General features: G+C 50.1%; 1 protein-coding gene across 3 annotated transcripts in view; it reads left to right on the top strand.

Moving 5' to 3' along the window:
- The first annotated feature begins 269 nt into the window (after positions 1-269).
- DNAJC5 (DnaJ heat shock protein family (Hsp40) member C5) overlaps positions 270-15,502 on the top strand; it is a 31,918-nt gene continuing 16,685 nt past the window's right edge. Inside the window, exon 1 of one of the 3 annotated variants that reach the window (XM_067012080.1) lies at positions 270-505. The gene's annotated coding sequence lies outside the window, so the exon portion shown is untranslated. Of the gene's footprint in view, positions 506-717; positions 981-15,502 lie in introns of those variants that run through there. The other 2 variants (XM_059036585.2, XR_010836321.1) reach the window with 2 other exon arrangements.

The raw sequence follows: 15,502 nt of genomic DNA, 5'->3' as shown, positions 1-15,502 counted from the left end.
TGGTAGAACTGTTTCTGTCATAAGAAGTGATAGGGAAGGGTAACGAGCAGGTCTCCCCTCCCTCAGGGGGTCAGTGAGATGCGCAGTGGTCATACCTGGACAGGGAGGGAAGGGAGTGGAAGTTGGTTCAACCGCCCTTTCAAGACATTGTTTGTGGGTGGTTCTGGGAGGGCCCGGACAATGGCGGCTGCACTTCGGTGATTGGGCAGGCAGGCAGGAAGCCGCATCTCTGCGCTGCAGGGGTGAGCAAACGTCAGTCCCAAACAGTGGCTCAGGGGCCGTCGGCCTCCTGGTCATCTCCCACCAGCTCCCTCTCCCGTTCTTTGACGAGAACAATTACGCGTTCCCAATCTTACGTGAAGCGCGGGGCAAACTCAGCTACAAGACAAGTCCCCGCACCTCTCCCTCAGGGCGGCTGGCCGAAGCACCTGCCGGCGCACCCGAGAGCACCTGACAGCGCACCCGAGAGCACCTGACAGCGCACCCGAGAGCACCTGACACTCTGGTGAGCAGGCCCCGCCCCCGCGCTCGGCCCCTCCCCTGCGGGGGCGGTGGACGCTTCCGACTCCGCGGTGCGAGCTCCGCCCACGGCTCCCGGGGCCCCGCCCGTGGGCTGTCACTCGGGGCTCCGCCCCACTAGTGGGCGGAGCCTTCGTCCAGCGCTTTGGGCGCACGCTCGGCCTGCCCCTCCCGCGGCTCCGACCCGCCAGCGCCCACGTCCTCCCGGGAGCGCGCGCGCCTGTGCGGGTGCGTGCGGGTGCGTGCGTGAGCGTGCGTGAGCGTGCGTGAGCGTGCGCGCCCCCGCCGCCTCTGCCGGTGCTGCTCCCGCGCCCTCTGCCGCTGCCCCCACCGCCGTCTCCGCTGCCGCCGCCGCCGCCGGGTCCCGAGGCGCAGCCCCGGCTGAGGAGCGCGTCAGCTGGCTGCCCAGCAGCGCCGCGCAGGGAGGAGCGGAGCCGGCGGGCGGGCGGGCCGGAGGACAGGTGAGCTCCGGCGGGCCGGCGGCCTCGCGTCAGGCCGGGCGGGCGGGCGGGCGGGGGTTCGGGGTGACGAGAGCGGAATGAGGGGGCGGGGAGCGAGGTGAGGGTGACGGGGAGTGGGGTGAGGGGATGCGGGGTGGCACGGCGCGGGGTGGCGGGGCCGCGCGCCAGGAGGCGGAAATGGCGAAGACCCTCCCTCCCCCCTTCCTCCTCCCCTCGGGACCGGGGGTGGGGGGGCGGCGGCGCGGCTGGAGGAGCGGCGGGAAGGCCCAGGCCGTGCGCCGCGGTCGGGCCACCGGGCCCGCTCTTGGGGGCGGCCAGAGACCCGACGTGCGGCAGCCAGTGCCCCCCCACCCCCCACCCCAGCGCAGCTCGCGCTCCGGGGCCGGGGTCTGCGCGGGGCGCCCTCGCCCCGGGGAGAGTCTTTGCGGTCCTGAGGGCTGAGAAGAGGGGCGCCGCCGGTCCAGCAGCCACGTAACCTGTGCCTGGGTCATTACGCTTATAGCTCGCGGAATTGAGCTTTGTTCCTTGACGCGCTGTAGATTAATCTCGCGGGTGAAAAGCATCTGGTTTGTAAGAAAAAAATGTTTTCTCTGCTTGCGAGGACATCTGAAGCAGTGCCTTGTGTTGTAGTCTTACCGAGAGAGGATTAGGAACTCATTCCCGCGGGTTCGAACTTGTTTGTGTTGAGCGGCTGGATCAAGGACTCGCTTTTTCATGTGCCTAAGAGATGACTTCTCAAAATTCGCTCGGTTGTGCTGTGCAGGAAGAGGAAGCAAAAGTTTCTGTGTTATTTTGGTTTTCAGGTTTAGGTCTGATGGGGGTCATAGACTGAGAGGTGCTGTGCTGGACACCTTTGTCCTTACTGGTTGTCTGTTTAAAAACTACCTTGCTGACATCGACAGTTATACTGCGCCGTCTTAAATCTGGTTGCTTGAAGGCAGAACTCTAGTCAAAGCTGCTGAGATTTTGTGTTCATTTATTTGCTTCTCTCTTGTTAAACGTGGTGCTGAGTTTCAGGATGGACGCACCTGTCAGACTTTGAGAGATGAAATTATGAGGCAGGACGTATGGGCTTTCAGAAACTTCCTGAGAGTGTGCAGCTCTCGTTCCACCTGTGTCAGGGTTGCGGGACTTGGTGCACCTCTGATGGCACGTGGCCGAGCCAAGGGCTGAGTGGCAGGTGCTTCCAGCAGCACGGGGCTCTGAGGGGCACACGTGTTGCAGGGCCCCCAAACCTGGCCCCCTTGGCCCTGGTGAAGTCAGAGCAGCTAGGGGTTGTCCGGTGAGCAGACACTAGAGAGGCACGTGGAGGAGACAAGGCCTTGCTGGGGGATCTCAGCTGTGGAACCAGTGTGGCCTCGGATGGGGACCCTTGCGGGGCAGGGATGCCTGTCAGGCCACCCCCATCCTCTGTGACCAGTCTCCCTACCGCTGGCCCCCTGACTCGCTCTGCGGGCCCCCCGCCACAGTGGCTTCTTCCCGAGGCTCTCAGCAGACTCCTGTGCTCCGTCCCTGGCTCTACCCAGATCACTGGCGCCCTCACCCTTAGGCTCCGGGAGGGCAGGCCTTCCCTTACTGCTTTACCTGGAATTTCAGCTCGCCACTTCCTGTTTCCTGTCTCCCTTTCCTGCTTAGTTTTCCCACAGCACTTCATTCTTCTAATGTCTTGTTTAATATATTTATTATACTTAATGTTTTACTATGGGGTGAAGTCCACAGGGAGGCTGTTTTGTGCAAAGAACAGTGGCTGGCACATACTGCGTGTCCAGGAAATACTGTTGGAATGAATGCAAGTGATGATAGTAGTAGCAGCTCTGCAATACAGTGACCTTGTCACTCGAAAGTCATTGTGGCTGAGCACTGAGTACTGTGGCTGGGTTCTGAGGGAGGGGTGTGGCAAGTCACATCCCCTTTGGGAAAGGACAGCCAGTTAAGAGGAAGATGAGAAAGGTACTTAGGATCTCCCTGTAAATCTTTTTGCAACTTTTAGTCTATAGTTAGCGCAAAATAAAAAGTTTTTTGTCATATCTACCACTGGTGATGATGCTTTTAGAAATTTTGTCTTTGATTAACCCCCCAGAAAGTAAAACGCACATGCTAGTCCCAAATACTCAGTGACATTTATTTTGTTTTGTTTTTAAATTTATTTATTTATTTGTTTGTTTGTTGGCTGCGTCGGGTCTCAGTTGCGGCATGCAGGCTCTTCGTTGCGGTGTTCCGTCTTCTCTCTAGTTGTGGCGCGCAGGCTCCAGAGCGCATGGGCTCTGTAGTTGCGGCATGAGCGGTCTCTGGTTGTAGCATGCAGCCTTAGTTGCCCCGCGGCATGTGGGATCTTAGTTCCCTGACCAGGGATCGAACCGGCATCCCCTGCATTGCAAGACTGATTCTTAACCACTGGACCGCCAGGGAAGTCCCGACGTTTGTTGATTAAATGGGTGAGTTGGAGTAATCTGTTAGAACCACATGAAAGAGAGCTGTTCTCGAGGACTGCTCTGCATCCTGATGTGTGACTGAAGGACTCAAGTCATTTCCAGAACCTTCACTCAGAGTGAATTTATGTTCTTGGTTTTTCATTCATTGTATTAACGTGGTGCTGGGACTGAAGAGATACTGCATGTTTCTTGGCCCTTTGTGTTCTTGAGTCCCCCTCACTCGTGGAGGAAGGATGGCTCTGTGCTCAGTGCTGAGCTACCCTGGAGACGAGTGCTTTTTGCTCTGTCTCAGACCTGGAACTTGGAGTCAGGCCTCTGCACTGGTTCCTGTGCTGACCTACCTGACACCACTAGGCAGAATCCCTAGCAAGCTGCTGATGGTGCATCTCAGAGCCCAGGTGTGACATGCTTGCCTTGGTCCTGGGCTGTAGAAGATGCTCAGTAGGTGTTGGATGAATGACTAAAATTGAGGCTGTGAGGCTGGGAGTAAGGAGACGAGGTGGAATTTTATTTAAGGTGGGACTTTGCTTTTAGAGTCAGGGAATAAAATGAGCATGATTTTTTAAAAACGTTTTTATTGGGGTATAATTGATTTACAAATGATTTTTTTCTCTTTTTTTTTGGCCACTGCACAGCATGTGGGATCTTAGCTCCCCAACTAGGGATCGAACCCTGGGCTCCCTGCAGTGGAGGCCTAGAGTCTTAACCACTGGACCGCCAGGGAAGCCCCAAAATGAGCGTGATAGACACAGATATAATCACCCTTGAAAAACTCCTTATCTCTTTTATAAAGTACTTTGTACAGGGTTTGGATCATACAGTGCTGTAGGCAAACCATGTCTCAGCCAATGAGGGCAGCCAGTTTTCCAGTAAGGAAACAGACCCTGTGTCTTCAGGGGACAGGTGTGGAGGGTGACGGCCAGCTCTTGCCCAGGGAGGTGGACAGGAGACTCTTGGCTCTTGACGGAGCCCTGTGAGTCTCTAGGTGCTCCCCATGCAGTAGTTAAAACTGCAGTGCTCCCCAAATGGGGCTTGTTTTTATGTTCTTATTGGATGGTCAGATCAGAGCATTCTTCAGCTGCAGACTCATCTCCTGCTCTGTCACAGTCCTTCCCTGTCTGTGTGTCAGCAGAATCTGTACTAGTTTTTCCTTCCTGAAAGAGGACAGGACTCGGGCTCACATGATGGGGCCGCACTAAGATGAGGGTCATGGTACCTGCCCTTACTGCCTGTTGGGGGAGCACAGGAGATGGTAAGTGGGAAGGTATGTCATCAACTGCTTCCTAAATTTAAGTGACAGAGATGCTGAAAAATGACAGTAGTCATATTTTATGAAAATGCTATCCCTCGTTTAAGAGAGGGAACTGTCGGGACTTCCCTGGTGGTCCAGTGGTTAAAACTCCAAGCTTCCAGTACAGGGGGCATGGGTTCGATCCCTGGTCGGGGGATCTAAGATCCCACATGCCGCGCGTGCGCGTGCGCGGTGTGGCCAAAAAAAAAAAAAATCACGAGGGAACTGTTATGCTTTTACTGTCCTGATAGCAAGGCCAGTGCTCAGGTAGTGACATCCCCTGAGGAGGATTAACAGCAGTCTGTTATTGGTCACTCGAAATTCAACCCAGAGGATTTAAGGATTAGATCACCAAACAATTTTTAGTTTTGATTTTGTCTTTCGTTGTCTTTGCATTAATTTTGTTTGAGGACGTTGTATGGGTGAAATGGTATGTTCTCTCGGTTATTAGTACTTGCAGACATTTAATAGGTTTTGGTCTTTAGCAGGTAAGAGTTGTTTTAAGTTCTAAGAGTTTTGCAAACATATTGGTAGCTCACATTGAAATTACAGAAAAGAAGTACAGAATCTCATTCTCCAAAGAGAGCGTATGTAGTGAGACCATACGTTCAGTGGGTGTCACTGAAAATGCCTTCGTAAGTGGTTTGCTTTTCAAGGGTTGTCTGTATACATCGAAGGTCCACTTCACTCCAAAATCATACTCCATTGTAGGTGTATCTACATCACTGGTTTTTAGAACTTAGTTCTGTGGCAGATACCGTAGTCTTTTTTTCCTGACATTAAACCCAACTAATATTTTCAAATTGTGTGGTACATTGTGATTGAACAGTGAATATTTCTTGAATGTATGAGTGTAAATGAACCTTGTTCATCATCATGAGTTACTTATAATTTTATATATATATATATATATATATATTTTTGGCTGTATTGGGTCTCCGTTGCTGTGCGCAGGCTTTCTCTAGTAGCAGTGAGCTGGGGCTACTCTTCTTTGCGGTGCGCAGACTTCTCGTTGTCATGGCTTCTCTCGTTGCAGAGCACAGGCTCTAGGCGCATCGGCTTCAGTAGTTGCAGCACGCGGGCTCTAGAGCACAGGCTCAGTAGTTGTGGCGCACGGACTTAGTTGCTCCACGGCATGTAGGATCTTCCCAGGCCAGGGATCGAGCCCATGTCCCCTGCATTGGCAGGCAGATTCTTAACCACTGCACCACCAGGGAAGCCCTGAATTACTTATAATTTTATTGTGCTTTTAATTTCTCTACACTGAACATGTAACACCAGAAAACATGGCGGTGTACACGGTGAAATGTGCAGTCATTTGGCGTCTCCATTGCTGTGTTCTGAGGAATTCTGTGCCAGTTGGTTATAAAGTTGCAGGCCTGGAAGTCAGAGGATTGGAATGCTGACTTGCTACCCTGACGGCTGAGCCCCGCCCTGGCTATCTCTGGGATGGCCAGCCCCTTTCTTAGAGTGCTCTCTCTGCCCTTCACCTCTGTTCTTTTCACTGGGTGGAGTGAAATGTGTTATAGTGAAGCCATCAGAACTGAGTTATCCTGTACTGTCTGGCCCTGTGGTGCTTCAGAGGTAACGAACTTGGGAGCTGGGGGTCCAAGACCATGGGCTCCCCATCACAGCCCTGACTGAGCTGGACCAGGCTCTGCAGAGGGAACATGTGCCACTGCCTGGCTTTTAGTTTTTTCCTTCTGTTATTGGAAGGGATTAGCAGCGTCGCAAATGTTTGATGTTTAGTTAGGTGGTCCCATTGAATTTTCCTTTATTAAAAAGGAGTGTCTTTAATTGTGAGAGGGTTTCTCTAAGATAAATAATGAAAAATTCTAAGTCAGAGAATACAGACTTTGTTATTTTTGCCATATATTGCTAAATTTATATTTCCTCCAGCAGTGTGTATCTTTTTTTCTTCACCTACACAGGATTTTAACACTTTATATTTTATAGTTTGTTGCTAATTTAGCTACTGCTGTAGGGTTTGATAGTAAAATGTGAGATTTTTTTCAGCCAGTTGCAATAAATTTTGCAGTGTCCTTTAAAATAAGAATTTTAAGTAAATTAAGAAATAGTGATAATTTAGTGATAAACAGGCTTTTTAAGATGCGTGAAACCAGACCACATCTGTTTTTTTGTTTTAATTCACTGAAAAGGAAATTGTATTCCGGGTAACAATTTTTACTGGACTGAATTTACCTGATACTGTGAATCGTGAGGCTCCTCACAAGTAAAGCTGAAATATTTTAATGCAATTTAATGGCCCAGTTTCATTTTGAGGTGAAACTAGAACGTCTACAATTTAAGGATTGTCTATGAAGTATTTCTTAACTTGTCGAAGCATAGTTGTCTGTTGGAAACAGTTTGTTTTCTTCTAAAATTCACTTAGAGGATGCCTCCCCTCCCGCTGCAGCAAACGCTCTGAAGCAATCTGCTTGTGAGCGGGCCAGGGTTACTTAACCTGAATCAGCCATAATCCCCAGGACAGCCTTGCAAGGTAGCTGTTATCCAATTGTATAGATAAGGAAACTGAGATTAACATATTTTCTCTAGTATGAAAGTGTGGTATTGAAGAATAAGCACAAATAATGCCGTCACGCACCTTAAAATGACAACACGGAATTTACCTCTTAAAATGCTGTTTCTGTTGGTGACGTTTTCTCTTGCATCATCCTGCCTGGTTGGGTGACCCTAACTGACTGTTACCAACAGCATCCTTCTCCCTGGTGTGTAGAATCCATGTGACTCCCACACTTGTTTCATCTGCCCCGTCCTTTCTTTTATAAAAATTGATCCGTGACAAGGGTAACTGTAACCCATTATCTGAGGGGGCTGTCCTGGTGGCCGAGTAGGCCAGCCTGTCCAACCAGCTCCTAACACCATCATCCTTACTCAGGCTGGTGGACTGCAGTGCACGTGGGCGTTAGGGGCACTCTTGGACCTGCTCTCCTCTGGGGGAGCTGTGCAAACCTTCGTACATGTCTGTGATCTACCTTTTACTTGTGGCATTCCTTAAACTGCTCACAGCGTCGCAGTGTCGTGAGGCAGACCTGTCACTTCCTCAGACCCCCCTGCTGCTCCCTGGAGTGGGCAGGGGTCTTTTTCCTGTCCTCACCCCAGAATAACCATCCAGCTGACGAACAGCTCACCTCTTTGTGGTGGTCACAGGGGCAGAGCGTGTTTCAGTGAATGGCAGCTCGGTACAGCCTTACCTGATTAGATGCCTGCCCCGTAAAGCCTTGAAGGCAGGTCTTTTCCTATATTTTTAAAAGGCAAATGACACAATAAGGCAAATCAGTGAAGTATGGATTTTACATCTAAAATGTGTACAACAATAATCAATATTAGTGTTCAAGCTGAGAGTTAAATGAAGTATAACCTACATAATTTTTTTTTTTTTTTTTTTTTTGGCGGTACATGGGCCTCTCACTGTTGTGGCCTCTCCCGTTGCGGAGCACAGGCTCCGGACACGCAGGCTCAGCGGCCACGGCTCACGGTCCCAGCCGCTCCGCGGCACGTGGGATCCTTCTGGACCGGGGCACGAACCCGCGTCCCCTGCATCGGCAGGCGGACTCTCAATCACTGTGCCACCAGGGAAGCCCACCTACATAATTTTTATTCACCATTATAAACTTTGTATGTGTATTTATTTTAGTTTTAAAACACAGTAAAGGGTTAATATAGTACCTTATTTAGATAAGGCTTGTAGGTTAGTGCAAGAAAATAAGTTATTTGTGCTCAGGGCAGGGAAAAATTACTCCTCTTTGTAAAATGGTTACCGAGAATCAGTCAAATTGTACAGCACTTGGAGTCAGACTTGAATTTGAATCACAGTCCTGCTGATCCCTGGCACGGTGACCTCGAGATGACTCAGTTTCTGGGCCTTAGTCTCCTCATCTGTAAGTTGGAGGCCATAACAGTAACGGCTCGTGTTAATCTTGTACCCAGCACTGTTCTCCACATTTCACACAACTCGATCACGGACACACTGTGCCAGGCTGTCTGCAGCCCCACTGGACGAAGAGGAGATGAAGCTGTTGAGTAACTGCCCAGGTCACTGAGCCCATGTGTCGCAGAGCCAGGCTCCAGCCCAGGCAGGTAGCCCAAGAGCTGCACTCTCACCACCCACTGGACTGGGCACCTGCCCCACAGGCTTCTTGGTCCAGAACATGTGTGCCCCTAAATGCCTGCACATGGTAAGCACTCCCTGGGTTGTAGGTACCATGTTGGTAAAATTACAGCAGTAATCATAAGTTCTGTCACCAGTACAACTGTGATAGCACATGCATGTGTCTTGACACGCTTCTGACATCAGGCATCTCTCTACACTTGGCTCGTCCTGGCGTAATTCGTGCAGCTCATACTTGGTTTCGTACTAGATTTGATGGAATGGTTGGTTTTGGTCATCGTCGCAGGGTCCATTGCTTCATCAGAGGCAGTCAGTCCAGCAGTGGGAACCCTGGGCGGCCCCCTCCCCAGGGGCCGTCACATGGGGCAGCCCTGGCTGGGGCGTCCCAGTGCAGTGCGGTTTCTAGTGGATGCGTTTCGGGACACGTTCCTGCTGGAGACGCAGAAGACGTCGTGGCTGCACCTGCTGCGTCTGATGAACCTCGACCCGCTATGTGTGTCTTAGGCTTCCGCTCATTCTGGAGTTGGAGTGTCCAGTCCCCTCCGTGGGGGCGGAGCTGCCCCCAAGGTGGTGGGTCGTTGGGTTGTCAGTGTCCCACACTGCACTGCTGTGGGTCTGTGGGCTCTCCCGGAAGCGGTAAGTAGGTCTCTTAGCGTACCCCCTTCTGTGTGACAGTGACTTTGGTCACAGGTATTTTCATGTGATATTCAGAGTTGAGGATTTGAATGTCGTGCTGGTCTCTAGATAGTAGGAAATCCTTCCTGGTAAGCATTCACGAGAGTGGACTTGCACCTGGTTGCCAGTCAACGTTACGCCCTTTCTGTCATGTTACAGATGCCTCCGGTTCTCCAGTCTGTCTGCTGATCCGCAGGCCTAGTCCGCGGAGGGCCGGGGGCAGCAGGTGGCTGCCTGCCTGGGTTGAAGGGTACCTGTGACTTCAGTACCTGAGATTGTAGGGGTTGTGAGGTTAGAACACCAACACCCAGAAAGCTCCCCTGCTCATTACTTTTATGAGAAATACTTCTGCCTTCCACTGTCTAGTTTCATATTTAGCTTTGAGAATATGTTAAGGTTTTCTGGAAATGTTTGGTCATAGCAGTGGTCTGCCTAGAATCTCTTTCTGCAGCCTCGTGCATAGGTGAGTGAGTACCTGTTGGCTCCAGTGCTGTGATGATGGAAATGTCACCTGTGTCTGTCGGTCATGTTCTGGTGTCAGGGTTCCAGCTTGTTTCAGGCCCGCTTTACACAGAGGCAGTGTCGCCCTGTTGTTTGCACCTCAGGGATGCTGAGCAGGCAGGACCAGGAGGGCCAGGTCGGCGGTGAGGCTCCCGTCCGCACTGGGTCATAGGCAGCCTCCTCTCTGAGTCACAGGCTTCTGAGAATGTTCGGGTTTTTTTTTGACTCTCCTTGTATTCAGACACGTAGTTAGAGTTGTTTTGCTCAACTTCTGACCTTTTCCTTTTGACTGACTGTATGTAAGCATTAGTTTATGAAAGAAAATCCTTATTTGGTTTCTGGACATAAGTCACTACTGCTAAAATTAATTCCATAGAGCGTACTGAATGCTCGGCCAGTACTGGGGCAGTCGCTCAGTTTATACCTCAGAAGGGCTTAGGGTGCGGCCATGCTGGGGCCTTGCGGCTGCCCGGGGTGTCTGCTGAGCCCTTGCTGGTCAGCCTCGTGCTCCCGCTGTGAGGGCCCAGCGTTCAGTGTCTTTAGTACTGGAGTTCGTGCTCTTTGCGTGACCGGGCATTGTGCTTATGGTTAGGAGAGAGTGCTGCTTAGTGACTGTCCTTTGGTAGGTTGGCCCTTCTGCCTGGGGTTTACACCCATTCTCTCTCGTGCTTTGGTGATTGACGGGGAGCCCTTCTTGCAGACGGATGCGTTTGACTCTAATTCTCCCTGTCTTAAGGCTCAGCATCACTGTTGCTTTTTGTTCTTCTTAGAATTAAGGAGGAAAGATGACATCTTTAGGGGTTCCTCTATTTTCCTGAAGAATTTAGGAATCCTTTACGTTTGAAATTCAGTTTAAGTTAGGAGTGAAGGTAACGGGCGACTGTGATACTCAGCATTGTCCCTTTTACCCCTTCCACGTTGGTTGGCTCTTGCTTATAATTCTTCAGACGCATCTGTGGAAGTCACTGGTGGCCGTTTCCTTCTACTCCGCAGTGTATTAATCTTTTTCCTCTGGAACAGATAATGAGTTCAGAGTCATGCATTCAAACCACTGGTTTTCCACTGTGTTCTGAGTGTGTCCCCAGCACCGGCAGGAGTTGGCCCTCCCTTGCCTGAGGAGGTGAGGTGCTCCAGACCCAGCTGGTTCTCTTTTTTTCCCCTTTTTCTAATATGTATTTATTTATTTATTTGGCTGCTCTGTGTCTTAGTTGCGGCATGCATGCGGGATCTAGTTCCCTGACCAGGGGTTGAACCTGGGCCCCCCTGCATTGGGAGCGCGGAGTCTTAGCCACTGGACCACCAGGGAACCCCGCCCTGCCACCAGCTGTTTCTTGAATGTCCTTTTTCCAAGGTTCATCACGGATTTTAAATGACGATTCCTTCAAAGAGGAGAGGTCAGCTGTCTTTGGAACACCAGTTGTACTTGTCTTTAGCACCTTTATTTTCAGTGAAGTTTTTCTTCTGTGGGGCCAGGCCCCAAGTGTGGGAGGCTCTGCAACCGTGCCCGCACCAGGCTGCACCCCCTCCCCTCCCCGAGGTGCTGGCTCACGGTCACTGCGTCGCACCTCATGGCTGTGCCCTGACTCATCACCTGGTGGATCCCCTGTTCCCTCTGTCCCGACCCGATGTAGCAGCACCTTTGTCCTCCCGTCCCAGCGTAGCCGCGCTTACCTCTTGTCTCCTGTGTGACAGGACTTGGTCCTGCTCCATCAACAGCGTGCATTGTCCTCTCACTAGCTGGAGGGTGTTGGCCTTTCTTCCTTTCTTCCCTTCTCCTCCTCTGACTTTCATATGTCCTTTTACTTTTACACTGTCAAGAGAAATTGACATTGTGTTTTGTAAACATAACGTTGCTTGTCTGTAAGTTTATTGCTGAGAATCCATAAATCGCTCATGTTATTCCCACCTGTGGAAACCATGTTTGTTGCGGAGCCTGGCTCCTGCTCTGATGACGTTTTCCTCCCAGAGCAGTGCCTCTCTCTCCCCAGGTTCCTAACAGCCTTTTTCTTACATTATTAGCCTTTTTCTTCTGTATTTTCAGACTACCCATGATATGGTGTATTATCTTTGTGGCCTGGAGCTTTCTTTACTCTGGGCACTCTGTCTTCCTACCCCTGGCAACACAGCGGCTTTCCAGGCTGCCTGTCCAGCCACATTCCTGCGATGACCAGCAGCGGGCAGGGCGGCTAGAGCGCCTCATGGCAGCCCTAGAAACCTCTGCATCTTGGAGGGGCATCCCCAGAGACAGTGAGAGGCCCTGCTGTGGCCTTCCCACCACAGCCTTTCCCCAGGGGACACAGGGGGCGAACCTGTCTGCACACCAAGAGGTGTGGCTCATGGGATTACCTGTTCATCGCTGTTAGTTAGTTAGTTAGTTAGTTAGTTAGTGGTACGTGGGCCTCTCACTGCCGTGGCCTCTCCCATTGCAGAGCACAGGCTCCAGACGCGCAGGCTTAGCGGCCATGGCTCACGGACCCAGCTGCTCCGCGGCACGTGGGATCCTCCCCTACCAGGGCACGAACCCGGGTCCCCTGCATCGGCAGGCGGACTCTCAACCACTGCGCCACCAGGGAAGCTCTATTTTATTTATTTTTTTATGTTTTAGTTTTTTGGCCCCAAGGTGTGTGGGATCTTAGCTCCCCGACCAGGGATTGAACCCACACCCTCTGCATTGGAAGGCGAAGTCGTAACCACTGGACTGCCAGGGGGGTCTCTCTTCATTGCTTTTAAACCCACCTTGTCTTTGTAATGGATGCTTGTATTAAAATATGATTGTTTTAAGTATTATTTAATGATGTGTGTAGAAGTAACAGAATTTGTAGCTTTTGTAAAAATGTTTGAGACTGCCTCAGGTAATTTTGGAGGCTTTTGAGTAAAGTGCTCTGAGAATGGAACCAGATAGAGAGCCCTCACCACCACCCATAGCCCTCCCCTGTGGAAGTTAGAGTGCACCCGCAGGTCCCAGGGGAAGACTGGACATTCTGTGGGGGCATCTGGGACTTTGGGGCTGGCATTGCTCAGACGAGTGATGCTGATCTGTGTCTCATGCTGGGCCCAGGTCAACCCCAGATGGAGCGGATGACCTGTGGGTGACATAACTTTAGAATAAAGTGTAGGAGAATTCACTTTGGGTTTTGAGATGGAGAAGGATTTATTGAACACAAAAGAGAAAAAATACATTCACAAAGATTTGATATATTCAGTTACATAAAAATTAAATTGTGAGAGGGAATTCCCTGGCAGTCCAGTGGTTAGGACTCCATGCTTCCACTGCAGGGGGCACGGGTTCAATCCCTGGTCAGGGAACTAAGATCCTGCATGCCGTGCAGTGTGGCCAAAAGAAAAGAAAAAGTGAGAGATCTGTTGCATGATAATGTGCAAATAGGCAGCACTACCGAACTGTACGCGTAAGGAGTGGTTAAGGTGGTCGGTCCTGTAGTTTTTACCACAGTAGAAAACTGTGTGAACTTGTGTTCATGATAAGTATAAAGAGATGGGTGGGAAATGGGGAAGCCTGGGGGCGCCCGTCATCGTGGGGTGTGGTCATCTGGGTAGCGGTTGGCCTGCATCTTCTCTGGGACCCTAAAGTTCCACTTGTAGGTACACACCGTACAACAGTTCTTCCTAATCTGTTTGTGGTGAAGGACCAGATTTTATTTGTTTTAATTTCCATTTTGTCACAGGCTGATACTTTTGTAAACTACAATGAAAATGACTAGCTAGAAGAATACGTCGCAAGCAAAACAAAAAAATGCAAGCCCAGATTTTTTTTCTTTTTACGTTTCTAAAATAGACATACAGTAAAATTGACCTCTTGTTTTTTGATGTACGGTTCTCTTGAGATTTAATACATAGAGATTTGTGTAACCATCACCTTGCTCAGGCTGTGGAACACGCTCATCGGTACCCACCCCCCACGCCCACAGCATCCACTGTTCTGCTCTCTGTAGGTATAGCTGTCTTTTCAAGAATGTCAAGTACATGGAATCATAGAGCTTACAGTCTCTGCGGCCAGCCTCTGTCACTCAGCACAGTGTTACGGAGAATCCGCCGCGTCATGTGATGGATGGACTCTTAGTTCCTTTCTGCTGCCAAGTGGTGCTCCATGCGTTCACCTTCCAATTCGTTATCCTTTCACAGGGAGATACGTATCGTTTCTGGGTTTAGCGATTATAAATATTCATGTACCGGTGTTCCATGTGAACGTTAATTCCCATTTCTCTTGAATAAATGTTCAGGAGCGGGATTGCTGGGTCATGTGAAAGCCTATCTTTAACTTTATAGGAAACTTCAAACTCTCTTCCAGAGTGGCTGCCCCATGTTGTGTGCCACCGGCAGTGTACGGGTCTAGCCGTTGTTCACCCTCACCAGCACTGGGTGTCGTCTGGTTATTTTTTAAGCCATTCTGATACATAGGTAGTGGTATCTCATTGTAGTTTGAAGTTGCATTTCCCAAATGAGCAGAGATGTTGAGTATCTTCTCCTGTGCTTATTTGCTATTGCTCTGACAGTTGGGTTAAGTCTTGCTGTCAGCTTCTGCCCTTAGCACTAACCTGAGCTGGCAGGGCATCACGCCGTGCCTGGCACTGCCCTAGAGAAACTGTAGGTGGGAGTTGCTCAGAAGGTTCAGAGGACCCCAGTAATAGCAAAACCTGGGAATGACCAGGCATCCTCCAGTAGAAGAATGGATTGATAAGTTGTGGTCTGTTCCCAAAATGGAATTTGTCCAGTACTAGGAATGAGTGAATTATAGATACATCCAGCAATTTGGGAGAATCTTAGAAATATATTGAGTTTCAAAAACAAGTCACGGGCCCCCCCCCAAAAAAAAAAAGTCACAAAAGGCTGCATACACAGTGTTAAGACCTTTTTTTTTTTTTAACAAGGTCTTATTTATTTATTTATTGTGGATGCATTGGGTCTTCGTTGCTGCACACAGGCTTTCTCTAATTGTGGCGAGCGGGGGCTAGTCTTCATCGCGGTGTGCGGGCTTCTCATTGCTGTGGCTCCTCTTGTTGCGGAGCACGGGCTCTAGGCGCATGGGCTTCAGTAGTTGTGGCACGTGGGCTCTAGAGCACAGGCTCAGTAGTTGTGACGGGCTTAGTTGCTCCGTGGCATGTGGGATGCCAGTAGCACGTGAGATCGTCCTGGACTGGTCTCAAACCCGTGCATTGGCAGGCGGATTCTTAACCACTGCGCTACCAGGGAAGCCCAAGACCATGTTTTTAAGCTCAAAAAACTAAGACTAAATAGTGTTTAGGGAGAAACATATGAGGTAAATTTCTTTAAGCAAGGGGTTGTAATAAACATTGCGTCAGGGTAATGTATATGGGGAGAATGCAGGAAGTTTCAAAATTATTGGTAATTTTCTAGTTTTTAAATTGAAGGATGGGATCATGGTGTTTATTTTATCATGATGCATCATGACTTATATATGCCATATCTTCCCTTCTGTGTATCAAATATTATATAAAATATTCAAAACAGAACC

This window comes from Kogia breviceps, chromosome 14 (genome assembly GCF_026419965.1).
Source record: "Kogia breviceps isolate mKogBre1 chromosome 14, mKogBre1 haplotype 1, whole genome shotgun sequence".
Lineage (NCBI taxonomy): Eukaryota > Metazoa > Chordata > Mammalia > Artiodactyla > Physeteridae > Kogia > Kogia breviceps.
This window is presented reverse-complemented; position numbering and strand designations above follow the sequence as displayed.